The sequence below is a fragment of the Schistocerca nitens genome, chromosome 7 (assembly GCF_023898315.1).
Source record: "Schistocerca nitens isolate TAMUIC-IGC-003100 chromosome 7, iqSchNite1.1, whole genome shotgun sequence".
NCBI lineage: Eukaryota > Metazoa > Arthropoda > Insecta > Orthoptera > Acrididae > Schistocerca > Schistocerca nitens.
This window is the reverse complement of record NC_064620.1, coordinates 549330457-549338870: the sequence shown is the minus strand read 5'-3', so window position 1 is coordinate 549338870 and position 8414 is coordinate 549330457. Positions and strand designations below refer to the sequence as shown.

The 8414-nt window shown below is 39.0% G+C and overlaps 1 non-coding gene across 1 annotated transcript; it reads right to left on the bottom strand.

Annotated features, from left to right (window-relative positions):
* Positions 1 to 8138: 8138 nt before the first annotated feature.
* Positions 8139 to 8211, bottom strand: Trnaa-cgc (transfer RNA alanine (anticodon CGC)). The gene has a single exon. It is a non-coding gene; the product is annotated as a tRNA-Ala (tRNA).
* Positions 8212 to 8414: the final 203 nt, after the last annotated feature.

The window sequence follows — 8414 nt, the reverse complement described above, 5'->3', positions numbered from 1 at the left end:
GTTTTACATGTTTAGAAAATATATCGTAAAAAGCCAAGATATATTTGACGCCTCCAGGGCTTGCTGGATGCGGTCCACTGATGTCAGTACACAGAATTTCCAGGGGTTTACTGGGTAAAATAGAATGTAAATCTGTCTTTGTGGATAAATTCTGAGGTTTTGATTTTTGACATATGACACATGTTTTCAGTTCCCTGTAAATTTTTCTTCTCATATTGCTAAAATAACAGTATGTGCTGAGCTTTGCTAAACACTTCTTCGTCCCATAATGACCCCAAACTAAGTGTGTGTGCCAAATTAGATTACGTTCAGACTCCTTGGGAATGCATACACTCCAGTTAGTAGCATTTGGATGTCGGCGATAAAATAACACATCATTGTGTAACTTGTAATACTTAGTCAAAGGATGATTGTGTTTTTCTACCAGTAATGTTATTATCTTATACCAGTGAGGATCAGATTTTTGTAATTTAGCCATGTTTCTGCACATATCAATATAATATTGGTGATACTGCTTGTCTTGCATTAAGAGAATCCTGTAGTCATTTATATTTTCTAAGTCACTGTTGGTTTCATTCATACCTTGTGGAAGTCTAGACAAAGCGTCGGCAATGGTGTTGTCCCTACCTCTTATGTACTTAATTTCAAAAGAGTAGTTCTGAAGTGTAACTGCCCATCGTGATAGTCTAGGATGTACAAGTTTACAAGTTAACAAAAATGTCAGGGCCTGGTGGTCGGTATAAATTACTGTATGTTTTCCAAATAAATAATAGTTGAATTTCTTGAATGCCCATACTATGGAAAGTGTTTCTAACTCAGTAGTGGAGTATGTACGCTCACATTCAGATAGAGTACGACTCGCAAACCCAATAATTCTTATCTGTTCCTTTTCTTTATTCTTTACAACTTGAAATAAGCAACATCCCAAACCAGTACGTGAAGCGTCACAAGTCATACAAAAATCTAAATTGAAATCTGGATGGCTCAATAAGTTTGCATTCACTAAAGCATGTTTAATTGTATTAAAGTCATTCTGGCACAGTTCCGACCAGATCCAAACTTGATTCTTTCTGAGTAGATTTAGCAGATGTTTACTGTTCAAAAGTGGTTGTGGCAAAAAAACGTCTGAAAAATGAACATAGCCCAAGGAATGATTTTAACTGCTTTTTAGTTCGAGGACTAGGAAAGTTTCTGATAGCATCTAATTTACTGGAATCAGGACGTATGCCCTGTGAATTAATGATATGTCCTAAATATTTTATCTCACTGCAACCAAACTTTGATTTTCTAAGATTGGCTGTGACTCCAGCTTGTGCAAATTTTTCTAAAATTCTTTGAAGTGTGTCAACGTGTTCATTCCAAGACTGTGTGGCTATCAGTATATCATCAACATAGTGTGTGACTGTCTCAACTAAATCATCGCCAAGCACGGTATCCAGGGCTGTAATGAGTACCCCAGAACTGACAATCAGTCCGAAAGGTAGAACACAAAACTGATAGGTTCGCCCCCCGAACATAAATGCAGTATATTTCCGAGAATCGGGAGTGATACCCACCTGCCAAAATGAATTAGCGAGATCTATTGTGGAAAAATACTTTGCATCTAGAAATTTCTGTAATTGCTCTTCTAAATTTTCGGGTTTTGTGTGAACTGGTAAAATTATTTCATTAATTGCTCGTGCGTCTAACACTAACCTGATGCTTCCATTTGATTTTCTGACAACAAGTAGAGGACTACAGTAAGGTGAGGTGGATGGTTCAATGACCTTCCAGTCTAACATTTGTTTTAATTCTTCCCACACAGCAGGTCGTTGAGATAACGGTACGTTATATGTCTTGTGGTAGAAGATCTTGTGAGGCTTAACTTCAATCTTGTACGCATACGTGTTGATAACACCTATTCGTTTGGCAAAAACTTGTAAATATTTGGATAACACTTCCTGTAGTTTTATACGTTCATGTGCACTGAGAGCTGTAGCTTCATTTATCTTATGATCAAGCAATGTTTTCAAGTCCATTAGCTCTGTGTCAAATGAGTGTGTGTGCGTGTCTTGAATGTCATTGTCAAGTACTAACTGAACCTTGTACCCTGTACAGTGTTTGTCATGCTTTAGAGTTCTCCTGTCCAAATCAATAATAATTACACTGCCTTTATCATTTAAAATACATTTACCTTTGGAGAAGTCTATAATGCAGTCCTTCTCGCTCATAATATCTATTCCTAATATGCAATTTGTCACAAGGTTTTGTACAACCAGGAATGGCCATTGTACGGTTCCATTACCTATTTTAATGTTTATAAAAACTTGCTTCGTAACCCTACATGACTTATTACCTAGTGCAGTAGTTATTTTACAGTTTTGGGCAGGAAACTCAGGCACAGGTTCCAATACACACATCTTTTTATAGAAATTAAAAGACAAAACGCTCACAGCTGCACCTGTATCTAGAATAATAGTAGTTGGAATCCCACCTACTACACCAGTAGTGGACGGTAAAACAATTTCATTTGTGTTTGAACGACATTGTGTACTGTCTTGTAAAAGTTCATCTGATATATTGTTATTGTGGTTGTATCTTATAAATAAAACAGGTAATTTTTGTTTAGAATTATTCGGCATATCATTATTCTGATGTTCAACTGTGGTGTCAAATAACTGATTAACATTGAAGTCGCCCCCCAAGAATTCCTCAGCCACGACCTGGGGCATAGAAGTGACTGTTTCTAGTTTGTTGGATTAGCATTTGTACTAGGTACTGACACAGATTGAGGTTGTGTATCAGGTGTCATTTCTATTATATTCACATTCGGATATTGCCTATTGTGATCTCCAAACTTTTGCGGTTGTTGTTGCTGTTGCGCATTATAACTTACCTGTCGGTCATAAGGTATGCTCCAATTTTGTCCTGGTGGCTGCTGTGGTAAAGCAGTGTTTGAATGAAAGTACTGATCGTTACGAGTCCAGCCTTGACGCTGTCTTGGCTCGTAGTTATTATTATTTCTATTTCTGTTTGTGTTTTTGTTGTTGCCTATGTATCCGTTGTTACCGTTGTAGTTATTACCGCGGTGCCTTTTGTATGGATTGCCGCATGAAGTGTTATTACTGTTGTAACTATTGTTTGTATTGGAATACGCGTGTTGATTTTGATTTCCGTATTGAGACGGCATTTGAGTTTGCTGTTTTTGCTGTACCGCGTATCCAACTGTGGGCGCGCCAGAATTGAGTTGTCAAGCCTGCATGTTTTGCATTCCACTAGTGTAAACATTGTGGCTGCTGTTTTGCCGCGCGAAGCGCTGATCTTCAAGTAACATGTCAACCGAATCTAAAGCTGTTAAAAAATAATCTGAATCATCATCCGGGATATGTAGGAGTTTTTCTTTAATGTTGAAAGGCAATTTGGCCTTCAACGCACGGAGTATATCGCGTGTTGCGACTGGTTCGTCTAAAAAGTGTCCCATGTTCAAGTATTTTTCAAAATATCTGCGTAAGTTGCCATTTTTACTGTTAAAAGTTTCAGGTTCTAGAATTTGTCTTCTGAGTCGCTCCTGGACGGATCGCGACCAGAATTTGTTCAGAAAAGCACGCTCAAACTCACTGTACGTGGTACATACGTCAGCTTGACTGTATGCCCAGACAGCTGCATCGCCTTGGATATAACCGACAATATATGAAATCTTTTTCCGGTCACTCCAAGTGCGTGGAAATGCGTTACTAAAAGATTTAAGAAAAATCACCGGATGAATGGTTCGTTTTTCTGGGATAAAAATCTGAAATTGCCTGTGTTCATTAAGCTTTCTTCTTCCTTCGCATTGTGATATGGATTTATTCCACTGTAATTACTGCTATGTTCAGCTGGCGAGTAATTACGATAATGTTGCTGTGGTTTACCATGATAATAGCTTGTGTTTGTGTTTGCACATCGTGGTATGTGTTGTAGTCGTGGTGTGTTTTGTTCTTGTGTGTTTGTCGTGTCCGGTATGTGTGTGTCATACTCGAATGTATATTGGTTCCTGAACTGTACATTTTGACTGATATTTTCGTTACATTCAGACTGTGGTCGATTGGTGAATTGTCTGATGGGTGCAGTGACGGATTGTACTGCATCACTGATCAGCTGTTGGTTATTAGTAATGTATTCCGCTACGGAGTCGTGCACAATTGTTGGTAAATTTTCACGTAGGCATCTATCAAAATGTTTGTCTTTGTTCACTACCCAATCATGAAATTCTTTATTAATGTTTTGTAAATGAGCTGTGGCATCAGATTGTAAGATGTCAGTCAGGTGTTGTTCAACATTGTCAAATTTATTCTGTACGTCAGTAATTCGTTTTTCAAGGTTGTCGTGTACTGAAGAATATGTTTGAATTTGTTCAGTAAGAACTTCACACGTGACATTAAGATTTTTTACTTGTGTCTGTAAAAGTGCTACGTCGGGTGTAGTCTTTTCTTGTGTCGTATTAAGCTGGGAAAATTTAGTACTGAGTTCAGTCATCTGTTTGGTCAGTGTGGCGTCTATAAGTTCCACACGTTTACATAAAGTGTCATTACTTGTCTTGAGTGCTATGAGGTCAGATTTAATTTCGTCATTTTGTGTCTTTAACTGTGTCCTTAAGGTTGCCATGTTTTCGGCGTTCTGTTTCCTTATGGTTGCCATATTTTCTGCGTTTTGTTTCATTAGCATTTGTAACATGTCGGCAATGTTTACTGTTTGCAAGGTGTGTGCCCCCGCCGCGTCATTGGACGTGACGTCATGCATTAACATGGGCTCTGACTGAGACTTTGAAATTTTTGTGGTGGACGGCCTATTGTCAAAATTTCCGTCAACACTTGCGTCAATGTTTGATAAATCGTCACTACCGGTTGCTGTCGTAAAGTCATTTTCTAACATTTGTCTCTCGTCCGAGTCGGATTGTGTCTGAATAGTACGTCCTTGCTGTTCCATTTTCGCGTATTGATTTCTAGTCATTACCATGCCACACGTGATTTATGTTTCAAGAAAATATTTGACACTGATTTTAAAATGAAATGCAGTTGAGCATGAATCGCTCGTAGCAACAATGGCTGTCCGTTAATTTAAAAATATAAACTGAATTTGAGATTATTGGTAATGGCTGCTGGCCATGTTACATCATATCGTACAGAAGTCGGCCATATTGTACACTCGTGTATTGGTATTGTTGGATACGTTATTGTTTAGGGAAAAGTACTAAGAATGAAATTTGTTACTGAAAACTGTTATGCGCGAAAGAAACACTACAGAATTTACTGAAAAGCTAATACACTGAATTATACGTCTGGTCAAGCCTGCTAATGCAAAGATGCTGCGTCTTACCTTATTTTGCTGGAAGCTTCATTGCGTCTTCCGGCAAAACTTTAGAATTGGAAAATATCTTCAGATTTTCGTTATCTCTCATACATTCACGTCCAGGTCCAGAAAGTTGATTTTTGACATGAAACAAAAAGAACAATGTAACAAATGACAAAATAACAAGTCCGACACGCAGTCGCCAATATAAAATAAATAAAAATAAAATATAATATTATTAATTTTCTATTTGTGTGATGGTGATTGGTTGTAATTGATATTTGCTTATCTGGAACGTGGACGTTTAATTATTCGGTATCAGACTCTTGACAATGGCTATTTGGAAAAGGCAATGTTACTCGTAGTTGACCGTGAAATAAAACTGAAATAATCGGACTTCGTAATTAAATCGTTTCCAAAGACTGCTGCGGTAGGTACGGACTCATAATCTAATCTCAATATTACAATGATTTGCCACCCATGCCAATACGCCGTACAGAGGTGATTGTCTACTAAACATGAAAAAGTTACACAGTTAGTTAAATCAGATATATTCAATGAAATAGCCTACAGTTCATAATCCTACTTACTTTTATAAATATAAATTCATTACAGAATCGAGTGCCTAGTGTGGTTGCAACTCGCAGTATTCTTCTATAACATGAAAATATGGCGGTGTGCCAGACAATAAAATAAAATACGTGCTTCTCGCACCACTTCTACCTGAGCTCTCCCTTCTCTTAATCAAACATAAGAGTAACGTAATTATTCTTTTGTCTTTATCAGCGACACAGCGCTGCAGTTGTGTGCCATAGGCTTTATTTATTAGTCACTGATTATTTATTTAATTAATATTTCGCGTTTCCGCGGAAACTCACGCTCGGCATGCAAATGTGCCTTTATAAGATTTTATCCTCTACAACAACCTCCAGTATCGTGGAAGTTAATGACTGATGCCCTAACAGATTTCCTATCATCCTGTTCATTCTTCTTGTAACTGTTTTTCATATATATTCCTTCCCCCTCATATCCTGTGCAGAATCTCCTCATTCCTTACCCTATCAGTCCGCCGGATTTTTAACATTCGTCAGTAGCTCCACCTGTCAAACGCTTCGATTCTTTCTGTTTCGGCTTTTCCACAGTCCACGTTTCACTGCAGTACAACACTGTGCTTCAAACGAACATTCTCAGAAATTTCTTCCTCAAATTGATGCCTATGTTTGATACTAGATACTTGGCCAGGAATGCGCTTTTTTCCACTTCGAGTCTGCTTTTGATGCCCTCCTTGCTCGATACTTCATGCGATATTTTGCTGCCTAGGAGCAGAATTCTGTAACTTCATCTACTTCGTGACCATCAATCCTGGCGTTTCCTCGCTGATGCCATTTCAGCTAATTCTCGCTACTTTCGTCTTTGTTCGATTTATTCTCAGTCCATAATCTGTACTCGTTGCACTGTTATTCTATTCAGCAAACTCGGTGGCTCATTCAGGTAGAGCGTCTGAAATGTAAGTGGGAGGTCCCGGGTTCGAGTCCCGATCGGAGCACACATTTTCATCTGTCCCGTTGATACTTATCAATGCCTGTAAGCAGCGAAATGTCTAGATTTCATTATAACTTCATTCTTAGAGAGCTGCAAGATTACCAATGATACCTGTACAGACACCACCTCTGTAAATTTTCTTCACTCTGACTGAGGGCAACAATGTCATCAGAGAATCTTATCGTTGAGATCCTTTCACCTTGAATTTCGATTACACTCTTGAATCTTTCTTTTATTTCCATCATTACTTCTTCGACGTGTAGATGGAACAGTAGAAGTGAAAGCCTACACCTCTGTCTTACATCTTTTTAATACGAGCACTTCGTTCTTGGCCCTCTACTCTTATTATTCCTTCTTGGATCCTGTACATGTTGTATATTAGCTGTCTTTCCCTATAGTTTACCCAATTTTTCCTCAGAATTTTCAATATTTTGCACCATTTGACATTGTAGAACGCTTTTCCCCGGTCGATAAATCTAAGGATGTGTCTTGATTTTTCTTTAGTCTTGCTTCCATTATTAACGGCACCATCAGAACTGTGTCTCTCTTGCCTTTACCTTTACTGAAGCCACACTGATCGTCATCTAATAGATCCCAAAGTTCTTTTCTACTCTAGTGTGTACTATTGTTTTGAGCAACTTGTACGCATGAGCTCTTAAGCCGACTGTGCGATAATTCTCGCATCTGTCAGCTTTTACCGTCTTTGGCATTGCGTGGATTACGTTTTTCTGAATGTAAGATAGTGTTCAAATGTTCAAATGTGTGTGAATTCCTAAGGGACCAAACGGCTTAGGTCATCGGTCAATAGCCTTACACACTACCTAAACTAACATAAACTAACTTTTGTTAAAAACAACACACACACCCATGCCCGAGGGAGGACTCGAACCTCCGGCGGGAGTGGCCGCGCAGTCCGTGACATTACGCCTCAAACTGCGCGGCCACTCCGAGCGGCTCAGATAGTGTATCGCCACTCTCAAACATTCTGCATACCAACGTAAACAATCTTTTTTTTTTGGCACTTCCCATAATGATTCAAGAAATTCTGATGGAATGTTATCTGTCTTTCAGCCTTATTTAATCTTAAGTCTTCCAAAGCACTTTTAAATGATGAGGGAGGAGGAGGAGATTAGTGTTTAACGTCCCGTCGACAACGAGGTCATTAGAGACGGAGCGCAAGCTCGGGTCAGGGAAAGATGGGGAAGGAAATCGGCCGTGCCCTTTCAAGGGAACCATCCCGGCATTTGCCTGAAGTGATTTAGGGAAATCACGGAAAACCTAAATCAGGATGGCCGGAGACGGGATTGAACCGTCGTCCTCCGGAATGCGAGTCCAGTGTGCTAACCACTGCGCCACCTCGCTCCGTAGTTTAAATGATGAGTCTAATACTAAAACCCCTATCTCTTCCATGACGACTTCTGTTTCCTCTTCTACCACGTCATTATATAAGTTCAAATGAATGGTTCAAATGGCTCTGAGCACTATGGGACTTAACATCTGAGGTCATCAGTCCCCTAGAACGTAGAACTACGTAAACCTAACCAACCTAAGGACATCATACACAT